The 10,276-nt window shown below is 43.2% G+C and overlaps 1 long non-coding RNA gene across 3 annotated transcripts in view; it reads right to left on the bottom strand.

The window, feature by feature from the left end:
• Positions 1-8,333, bottom strand: part of LOC310703440 — a 50,942-nt gene extending 42,609 nt beyond the window's left edge. For 2 of the 3 annotated variants that reach the window (XR_014524117.1, XR_014524118.1), the window contains exon 1: positions 6,862-7,155. This is a non-coding gene — a long non-coding RNA (uncharacterized lncRNA). Of the gene's footprint in view, positions 1-6,861; positions 7,156-7,624 lie in introns of those variants that run through there. The other variant, XR_014524116.1, reaches the window with a different exon arrangement.
• Between the last annotated feature and the right edge of the window lie 1,943 nt (positions 8,334-10,276).

The raw sequence follows: 10,276 nt of genomic DNA on the forward strand, positions 1-10,276 counted from the left end.
CTAAGGTACTCTGTGCCACACCAGGCCCAAGATAAGTATGTATATTGGTGAATGGCTTCTAATCTCATTTTTAAGTGTGGATTGAAATGAAGAGCTACAAGCACTGCGACGGTAGTTGTTACAGACAAGAACTGCCCACCGTAAACTCCACAGCACAGACATTCACTGGCAGTTCCCAGTGATCAAAGTATTTGACTTAAATAATTGATTTATTTACACTAGTAAAAAAGATATTATCATACCACTGAGGAATTAAAGACACTCACGCACGCTTTGCGCTTCGCAATGCCCTGCGGGTGTGATTAGGGTATCGCACATCAAAGAGGATTCGCTCTGAAGGATTTCATACAATAAATTAATAAAAATAATTGAGTTAAATAATTCCTCTGATTGCCGGGATGCCTTCTGCAAGATCTGGCACAAGATGCTCTGTGCAGAGTTAACAGCTGCGCAGCAGTCAGATATAGACCCATCTAGGAAAATTTAGAACCGCGCTCAGTTTGGGGCTCTGGCATTCCAAATTGCTCTGCTGAAATACACACACTTTGCAATATGCACAGCACCACAAGTGAAAATTAGCAGCTGTTTGACAGGTTCCCTCACCCCTTCTTAGGGTGTAGTAAAATGTACCCATGTCCAAAGACAGCAATGTTTCTCTTCTCCCACCTCTGTTCTGCATGCTGCTGCCAGAATCAGAGAAAGGCCTCATCATGATGAAGCAGACATTAATAACTAGATATTATGAAAGAGAAGAGAAGGATGCCATTTTTACTGGCGTGCTCAAGTGTATTGAAACATGCTGTTCCTCGCATAAGGAGTTCCCTTTCATTCCTTCGTAAAGAAATAATAATATATAATAATAATAATAATTTATTATTTATACCCCGCCCATCTGGCTGGGTCTCCCCAGCCACTCTGGGCGGCTTCCATAAAAACCAAAAATACAATAAAATATCACACGTTAAAAACTTCCCTGAACAGGGCTGCCTTAAGATGTCTCCTGAATGTCAGGTAGTTGTTTATCGCTTTGACATCTGGTGGAAGGGCGTTCCACAGGGCGGGCGCCACTACCGAGAAGGCCCTCTGCCTGGTTCCCTGTAGCTTTGCTTCTCGCAATGAGGGAACCGCCAGAAGGCCCTCGGCGCTGGACCTCAGCGTCCGGGCAGAATGATGGGGGTGGAGATGCTCCTTCAGGTATACTGGACCGAGGCAGTTTAGGGCTTTAAAGGTCAGCACCAACACTTTGAATTGTGCTCGGAAACGTACTGGGAGCCAATGCAGGTCTTTCAAGACCGGTGTTATATGGTCTCGGCGGCCGCTCCCAGTCACCAGTCTAGCTGCCGCATTCAGGATTAGTTGTAGTTTCCGAGTCTTTGCACGGTATCTTGTGTGTGTGTTACAAGACAACAATACCTAGGCCCCATCTGCACTATAATGCAGTATCATGCTGCTTTATACAGCCATGGCTTCCCCCCCCCCCCCAAAAAAAAAACAATTCTGGGAACTGTGACTTGTTAACGGTTCTGAGAGTTGTTGAAAACACTCTTATTGTCCTCAGAGAGGTACAATGGTCAAGAGCTTCCTGAAAAGAGGGGTGTTCATTAAACCATCCTGGACTTGTAGCTCTGTGATGAGAATGGGGGGGGGGGTCTCCTAACAACTCCCAGCATACTTAACGGCGGTGCCATTTTTCTAGAAAAAGGGGTGCTGGAATTCACCTTGTTCTCTTATAAAATGGCAATGGTGCCCACTTGAGAGGTGCCGGAACTGAGTTCCAATGAGTTCCAGCTGAAAAAGCCCAGCTTAACAGCAGTGGTTCGCAGGACTCTTTGGGTGAAGTAATGGCGGTTTAAAGTGGTGCAATAATGCTTTAACTGTATAGTGCAGATGGGGTCATAGTGTTGGGTTACTGGGCAGAGAGTAACCCAGTAGAAGGCTTGAAATCAAGATCCTGTCCAGCCATGACAGTCACTGGATGACCTAGGTCAAGCATTATCTCTCAGCCTAATCTGCCCCACGGGCTCACAAGGATGGGCAAAAGTGGGGAAAGCCAATAGATATTGATCTGCACCCAGGTCTTCAAAATCCAGTAGATAGATAGTCCTGGCACACTGTAAGGAGAGAAACACCAAGGGAAAGACCAACGACCCATGCTCAATGAATCCAGCTCCTTGTCATTCTGCCTAGGCCGGCAAAGCCAAAGTAATGAAATTGCAACAATTCTGGTTGCAGAGTAATGACAGCCCAAAATGCTCCACATGTGAACTGGGCTTTATTCTACTTTGCATTATTTCAGGGAACGTCATATTTCAAGTGACAGCTGTTGTTGTTTTTTTGTTCTCTATGTTTAATGTTTATGTGGACCTACGGAAGTGAAAGTAGTTCTCATCAGCAGTTTGGTGCCTGTGATAGGAGCAAATCAATCTATTTCTAGTCCACACTATTTTCACATGTGCTCCGTCCTAAATCCCATCCCATTTCTGCATTAATCCGCACCGGTTATTATTTTTAAGTTCAGGCTGAAATTCACAAAGATCAAATTCATGAAGCCTCCCTACTCGGGAACAAGACTGGAGCAGAACTAGTGGATTGTCCTCCCCACCCCACTACCACCCCAATACCATTAACTATCAGACCTTTGGAAGTCATTAAATGATTCACTCGCCCAACATTATTGACCTATTATAATGCTTTACATGGAGTTGAGCACTGTTTTCTTTGGATGGTGGCCACTGGGAAAACACAGAGACATTGTTCCCCTTCCTTCTTAATGGGAGATGTTAGGAACTGTACCTGTATTTATGTGGAACTATGTAGAAGGATGAGGACAACAGTCAGAGGTAGAAATTTAGTGACCACCGAGGGAATAGCTACCCAGAAATGACTCCGCACAAACAGTGCAACAACAGAACAGCAGGGAAAGGCATGAATGCAAGTTTGTTTAAATAAAGTTCTTCATCTTATATTACTCCTGCTTGATAACAAACACCACTTGTTATAGGCGAGGATATTAATAGGCAAGGTGTTAAATTGTTTTTATATGCAACAACAGTGGCAAGAGTATTGTTAGCCCAGAATTGGAAGCAAGAAGAAATCCTGACAAAAGAAGAATGGCAGATAAAATTAATGGACTGCGCAGAATTAGATAAAATGACAGGAAGGATTCGAAACTTGCGGGACCAGAGATTCACAGAAGATTGGAAGAAATATACAAACTATTTGAAGAGCAATTGTAATCAACAAATTACGTTAATAGGACTACAAGAAGTTTTGTAAGGAGAAATATATGAAATATTGCACAGTAAAGAAAGAATAGGATATTAGTTATGAGATCTGAATGTAATAGTGAATGTAATAAATGTATATTAAGTGAATAGATTGGAAAATTTTCAGATGTGATTGATGGAAGAAAAAAAATGGTATAAGATATGAAAATATGTTCAATTATTGTTGAAAATGATATGTTGAAAACTAATAAAAATTAGATAGATAGATAGATAGATAGATAGATAGATAGATAACAAACACCACTTGAAATAGCATCTGCTCTTCAGAACTCCTCCCCAACCCATCCCATGTCACCATCCCATGTCTGACAGGCTCCATCTCTATCACCTGTTCAGCACCCATGGAAAGATTTCTCCTTTTTCAACAAGCCTTTTAAGTAGAAATCTTTATCCCCACCTGTGTCTCTATTGGATTTGGAATAGGTTTTGCATACAAAATGGCTTTTAATTTTCCACCCACGTGGAATTATTGAAATTGTTTTTACAGATGGGATTTTTTAAAAATTGTTCTTTTTGTTGATATTTTCACTGTGAAATCGCTACAAGGTATTTTATGAGGTGCGATCCATAAATGCGATCAAATGCATAAATAAATACTTGTGTGACTCAGTTTATGTTTCAAACAACTAACCTGGGCTCAGGCCATACAAATATACTCATTTCTGAAGCTCAGGCTTGAGAAACATCATGAGATGCTGGTGTGCTTTTCAGTTGCTTGGGTGGCAGGGGTTAATTAAAACAGATTTTTTTTTAACTCAACAACAATAAAATCGGCTCAAAACCTGTAGAAGCAAATTAAACATTAAAAAAGCTTCAAATATTAAAAGTGAGCTGTGTGGGCTGACAGCTGTTCCCATGACAAGGGTCTTTAAAAATCTCTTTCAAAGGTTTCTGAAACAAATCTCTGTGGCAGTGTGGGAGCAAAAGCTCTATTAAAGCTTTCCCAAGCGGAGGGAGAGGAAAAGCTGAGAGCCAGATAGGTAAATAAAGGAGGACTCCTATGAAATCAAAATGATGCCTATCACAAATCTGAGAACCTTCGTGTTTACAAGGACTCACTGCTAAAGGGGAAAGGGATTTTACTTAGAAATGTCGGAAATGTTTAATTAGGCCCTGTTCAAGTGGTAACAGTGACCAAACACTTTTTGGCTCCACAATCCTGTGGAGCTGTCTTTTCTGAGAACTCACACCACCACATGGAGCCACAGAAATCCTGTTCAGACAATTAACAGTGTTGAATTTGTGGAAGGAGGAACAGGATCACAGCTGTAGTTCACACACCCCTAACCTCTGGGCATTGAGCCAGACCTCCATTCAGAGCCTATACACAGAGTGTTATGTGCACATGGGCCCTGTGCAGAATTTACACAAAGGTTGGGGTGGGCTGGCCATTGTGGCCCCACCCTTCTTCCCATCCATTCAGTGTACCCTGTTCTTTTGTGATGTAGGCAAATTGCTCAACAGGTTGCTTCAGTCCCAAACCTGCAATCATACAAATCATATTGGACATGGAGACCACACTCACAAAGGCAGAAAGGTAACACAAAATTGTTTCAGACCAAGTGCTGTGGGCCTATAATCTCTGAGGCACTTGAGAGGGGAGTGCCTGTCTTTACATTTTTAACAGATCCTTAATCAGTTAACTATAGGGATGAATGAATCTGTTAGCTTCGGGGGGGGGTTTCCATCTTAAATCCAGTTATCATATGAGCTTGTGATTAAATAAAAAAACACCTCACAAAAATTCATCAGCATATCAGTACACATTTCTCTTAATATACACATTTTGCAATAAATTTCCCCCAATATTTTTGTAATGCTATTTTCCTAATTTTTGTGCACATTTTGTCCTAACAGATGCATTTTTGTACACACATTTCGGTCGGCAAACTGTTTCACGAAATTTGGAATGTGAAATTTGGAGTGTGAATTTTGAAAGATTCGCCTTGTGTGTTGTGCGTTGTTGTGTTGAAGAGCAAATTAAAATGCAAACCAAATCAAAAGCCTCCCCATCTCTAATGAAGAGGGCCATTTTGTATACACAGTGAGCAAATATGTTCATTATATCGTGCCTTACTTGGGACGAGAAAGGAAGACTGTAAGAAGCATTCATAACACTTTTAAATAAGGAGGAATCATCAAGCTTTGCACTTAATTCTGTTTCGACTGAGAAGCTCTAAGCATTTTGCACTTATTACAATAATACTTAAAACAATTTTTTAACACCAGTAGTTTCCACCCCCATTATAATTCTCTGCTATATTGCCAAATTGCACGCTAATATCTGAGGGGGGGGGGAGTTCTCGTGCTGCCAGCCTGACACCTAATTTTCACATGAAGAACCGTTAGCATGAGGTGGCTGAAAAAACAAAGGACTCATTTTCAAGCATTTTCCCTGGCTTTGTACTTTTCCTCTCTTCCCTGGCCCAAATTAGGATAGGGCTGCCACACACAAGCCGCTCAACATGTAAAAAACGAGGCAGTAAAAAGTCCCCACATGTGAGAACATAACTACCTCAAAAATAAATGTGTGAATTGGTTGCAAGCCCTCACTGGCTCGCAGAATTTGCTAAATCCTTGATGTCTGTGGAGGATATCAACACTGTCTTTGACAGCCACTTTGTTGAATACCTGACTGAACTGTAAAATAATAGTAGCTAAATTCTAACTGCTAAAAGAATCAAAATACCCCCAAGCCAACCAGCCAACCATCTTCTTCATGTGTGCAATGGTGTTTGGGCTAACATTATTTGCTCCACGTCTGCCCATTCTGCCTTATTCTGTCTTCATGGGAGGGTAGAAGGTAATTAATGCCTTCTTGAAGAAGAACATGGTCCCAGTGACATTGAGGGAAGTGTTCATGATGAAGAAGAAACTCTTTCTGGACCTTAACAGTTGGTGACAAATATCCTTTTGAGGAGCATGGTTCTTGAGCAGAAGATGCCTGTCTGCTCAATTCCAGGATGAAACAGATTGCCTAGACCAGTGACAGGGAACATGTGTCCCTCCAAATGTTGTTAGACTCCAATATTCAACTGCCCCTGCCAGCAAGACCAATGATCCCCAGGCCACAGTACCTCATTACTGACCCAGGCCACTACCAATTTTGAATAGGATGCTGATTGGGGACTGAAGCAACTTTGGTTGCCCAGTTGGACAGTTATTGCTCAAGTAAGAGTGTAGCTGTTGATTTTCTGGACCTCTCATTGATTTTCAATACTATCAACCCTAGCATCCTGCTGGATTGGGGACCATTCCGTGGAGATGCGCATTGGCAAATTAAGGGCAGGCAAAAGGTGGTATTCTGATTGTGCGGTGGGCTTTCACCCTTCTCCTCTCTCTCCATGCCAACCCAGTTGGTTCAGGGAGAGCTTCAGGAGAACCCTCAGGACAGTGCATAGGGAAGGAGAGGGTGGTGATCGGTCTATCTGTCAAGCTGAAATGCTTGCCCTTATGGAACAAGTATGCGATGTTGAATTCCTCCCTGTATATTTAAACTTCAGAATCCACTGCCACAAGGTGCATTGATGGCCCCCAATTTAGGAAGCTTTAAAAGGCAACTGGGTGAACTCACCATAAGAGCTATATGCTACGTGCAGGATCAGAAGGAGCAACATGCTTCTCTGAATACCAGTTGCCACAGAGGGCTATTGTCTTTATATCCTTCCTGTAGGTTTCCTGGAGAAGCAGCTGACTGGCCACAATGGGACAGAGGAGGTTGATCTTGATGGACTTGTTGGACTGCTCCCATAGGGCTCCTTGTGTTCTCATGATAACCAAACTCAAGCAAGGGAGAGAGAAAGTGACATTATTTTTTATCAAACAAGAGCACACACACACCAATCCATGGAACGTTAAGCAATGATTGGCTTCCCAAAAATTGCACTCAACTTGGCAACAAAAAATGGTGAAACTTGAAACCGGGTAGAGTGGGGCAAGAAGAGGCCTTAATTCTAATTCCTAAACAACGCTTCAGTGCCACTTGTGAAGTTGGCCAAAGTTTTGCCATCATGTTGTTTGCGCTTATCAGAAGCCCTCAGGCAAAAGGGGTAACAGGAAGTAGGTAGGCTCCAAATTATTATTGATAAGAAACTCTCATTCTTTATCGTGCCTGGATAGGTACACTCCGCTAACTGGGGAAGGAGGGGGGACACAGAAATGGTGCTGGGAGTTTAGTTCTCCATTTCCTCCCCCTCCTGAAGGACAAAAGTCAAGTGAAAATGATAAAGGTGGTAACATTCCCATTTCAAAGAGGTGTGATCCCATTTATTCTGGCATGTGCCCCCCAGCCTCCCACTATCATGCATACAATTAAGTTCAAATCTCTAAAATCTTACCTGTAATTGGAGCCAGCTGCAACCTTCTGACATGTGCTAATTGCCAGTAATGATTTAAGTGCAGTAAATCCACATGCTGCAATTGTTTTAAATAAGGGAATCTCTTGCAGCTTTTTTTCCATTGAGAAGGGAGGGGCGGGGAGAGAGATGAGGACCTGCTAATCTTTGCTTCTGACTTATCAGATCCTCCAGTCACATGTTTGCCATCATTTTCATGACCTGATAATGTGTTTATTAGAGCCATAATGTGCAGGTGGAAGTATAAAGGTCTCAGTAGCCTATGAAACCCGCCTATAATGTATTTACTGTGGGAAACCTTCAAGTCACTCTCTGGGCTTGCCTGTTCTCAAAAACAAGGGCAGCCAAACTAAGCGCCTTTCAAGTTAAAAGTTCTTTTGATATTAGTGACCTGCTCCATATGCGGAGCAAAAACAAAGGGTTTTCTTTAGGGTTGCCAACTCTTTTGCCAGACCCTGCTGTTCTTTCAACAGCAGCTTCATCTAAAGGAATTAGCAGGCGATAAAAACTTATACCATGCCATGGAAAACACATCCACTACATCATGCCAAGATCTTGTAAAGGCACAGGAGCAGACCAGGTCATCTTTTTTCCCCCTGGTCAGTTGACAGTCATTTTCTCCTTCCCAGTCTCAGGCAATGCCTTCAGCCACAATGATAAGTGTTTAGTCTGGTGTCACTGCAATTTTGGAAAATCCCTTTAAAAACAAACAAACAACCATTTAGTGGGTGGGTGGGTGGGTGGGTACAGTTCAAGTGAAACCCTGCCCAAAAAATCGAGGGAGAGGGTGACAGTGGTACCTCGGGTTACATACGCTTCAGCTTACAGACTCCGCTAACCCAGAAATATTACCTCAGGTTAAGAACTTTGATTCAGGATGAGAACAGAAATCGTGCTCTGGCGGCAGCAGCAGCAGGAGGCCCCATTAGCTAAAGTGGTGCTTCAGGTCAAGAACAGTTTCAGGTTAAGAACGGACCTCCGGAACGAATCAAGTACTTAACCCGAGGTACCACTGTATTACTTATCATGCTTAACCTAATGAAGTGGCCATAGGTTTTCCATTCCCTTTGCCCCTCAAATTTTCTAATGTTAAAAAAAGCTGCGCACGGCTTGTAATGGTGGGCGGCTCTTTGTACAGCTGGCAGCCAGGAACTCTTTCTACCGCTGGCTACATACCCTGAGAATATCCCAAAAGGGAAGCAGCAACACACACCCCTCCACCTGAAATACTTCTTCCCCAGCAGAAAAGCAGCCTCCATTTTCAGAGGAGAAACTATATTCAAGAAATTGAGGGTGGAATGAGATTTTCGGTCCCAGCCTGAGTTTGTAAACATGTTGATCCACTAGTATTCTGATTTCTCTCTGTGTGTTTTCCCCCAAGCAGATTTTATTTTTCTTATTAGAAGACTTACCTGACCACTGACCTACTAACAAGGGCAAGGCATGGGCTGGCGACATCAGAGCAATGGAACTTGCATAGGATGCATTGCTGGCCAGCAAATTGGATGGCTTTAAAAGAGTAGACAACTTCTTTGAGGACAAGGCTATCAAGGGCCACTAGCCATGATGGGCATGATCCACCTGCAGGATTGGAGGCATCGTGCCTCTGAATGCCAGCTGCTGGAAACTGCAGGTGCGCAGAGTGCTGTTCTGCTAATGCCTGACTTGCAGGATTCCCATAGGCACCTGGTCGGTCTCTGTGACTAGATGGGCTAGATTGTTTATGACAAAGGCTCCTCACCTATATTACAACACACATAGTATTTATTAGCTGGGCTAGGTAGCCTGAGGTAAAATTCCAACATTACAAGGCAGAGATAAAAACCCTAAGTTATCAGGGTGCATTGGGATCTTATCTTGCAATGCAATGTTCAGGCACACACATGTTCTTCTGGTACATACCTTAAGGACTGCTGACTTCTAATTTGCCCCCCTGCCCAGATGTTAGGAAATCTTCCTCAGATACCTCTGGCGTCAACGATGACACAAGTAGTGACGCAAGGCGGGGTCTTTTCAGTGGTGGCATCTCATCTCTGGGATACACTATCCAGTGAAGCTAACCTGGCAGTGCCACTGATGTCCTTCTTGGCACCTTTTAGCCAGAGTTGGAGAAACTGGTCCTCAAGATGATGCTCGTTCGCATTCCCATCAACCCCAGCCAGCAAGGCCAGTGGTCAGGGCGGATGGGAGTTGGAGTTCAACAATGTCTGGAGGGTCACAGGATCCGCACCCCTCGCTAGGCTTTTAAATCTCCTGTTTTGGATCAGACCAGAGATTCATCTAACCCAGGATTCTGCTTCCCACATGTCCACAAGTAGGACGTGAAAGCAGCAGCCCTCTCACATTGCCTTTAACCCTGAAGAAAACATATGATATAACAAATAAGCATTAGTAGTAGCCTTTGGCAGATTCCCCACCCACCCCCACTCCACAAATATGCCTAAGCTCATTTTAAAGCCTTCTAAACTGCTGGCCATCACCTCATCTTGTGGAAGTGAATTCCATAAATTAGCTGTGTGCTGTTTGTCTCAAGAAAACTGTCCAGAATCTCCTTTTGTCTGAATCTCCTCCAATTTCATTGGATGACCCTGAGTTCTGGTATTCTGAGAGGGAGGAAAACATGTCTCTTTCCCC

This window comes from Podarcis liolepis (genome assembly GCF_965112155.1).
Source record: "Podarcis liolepis genome assembly, chromosome: 3".
NCBI lineage: Eukaryota > Metazoa > Chordata > Lepidosauria > Squamata > Lacertidae > Podarcis > Podarcis liolepis.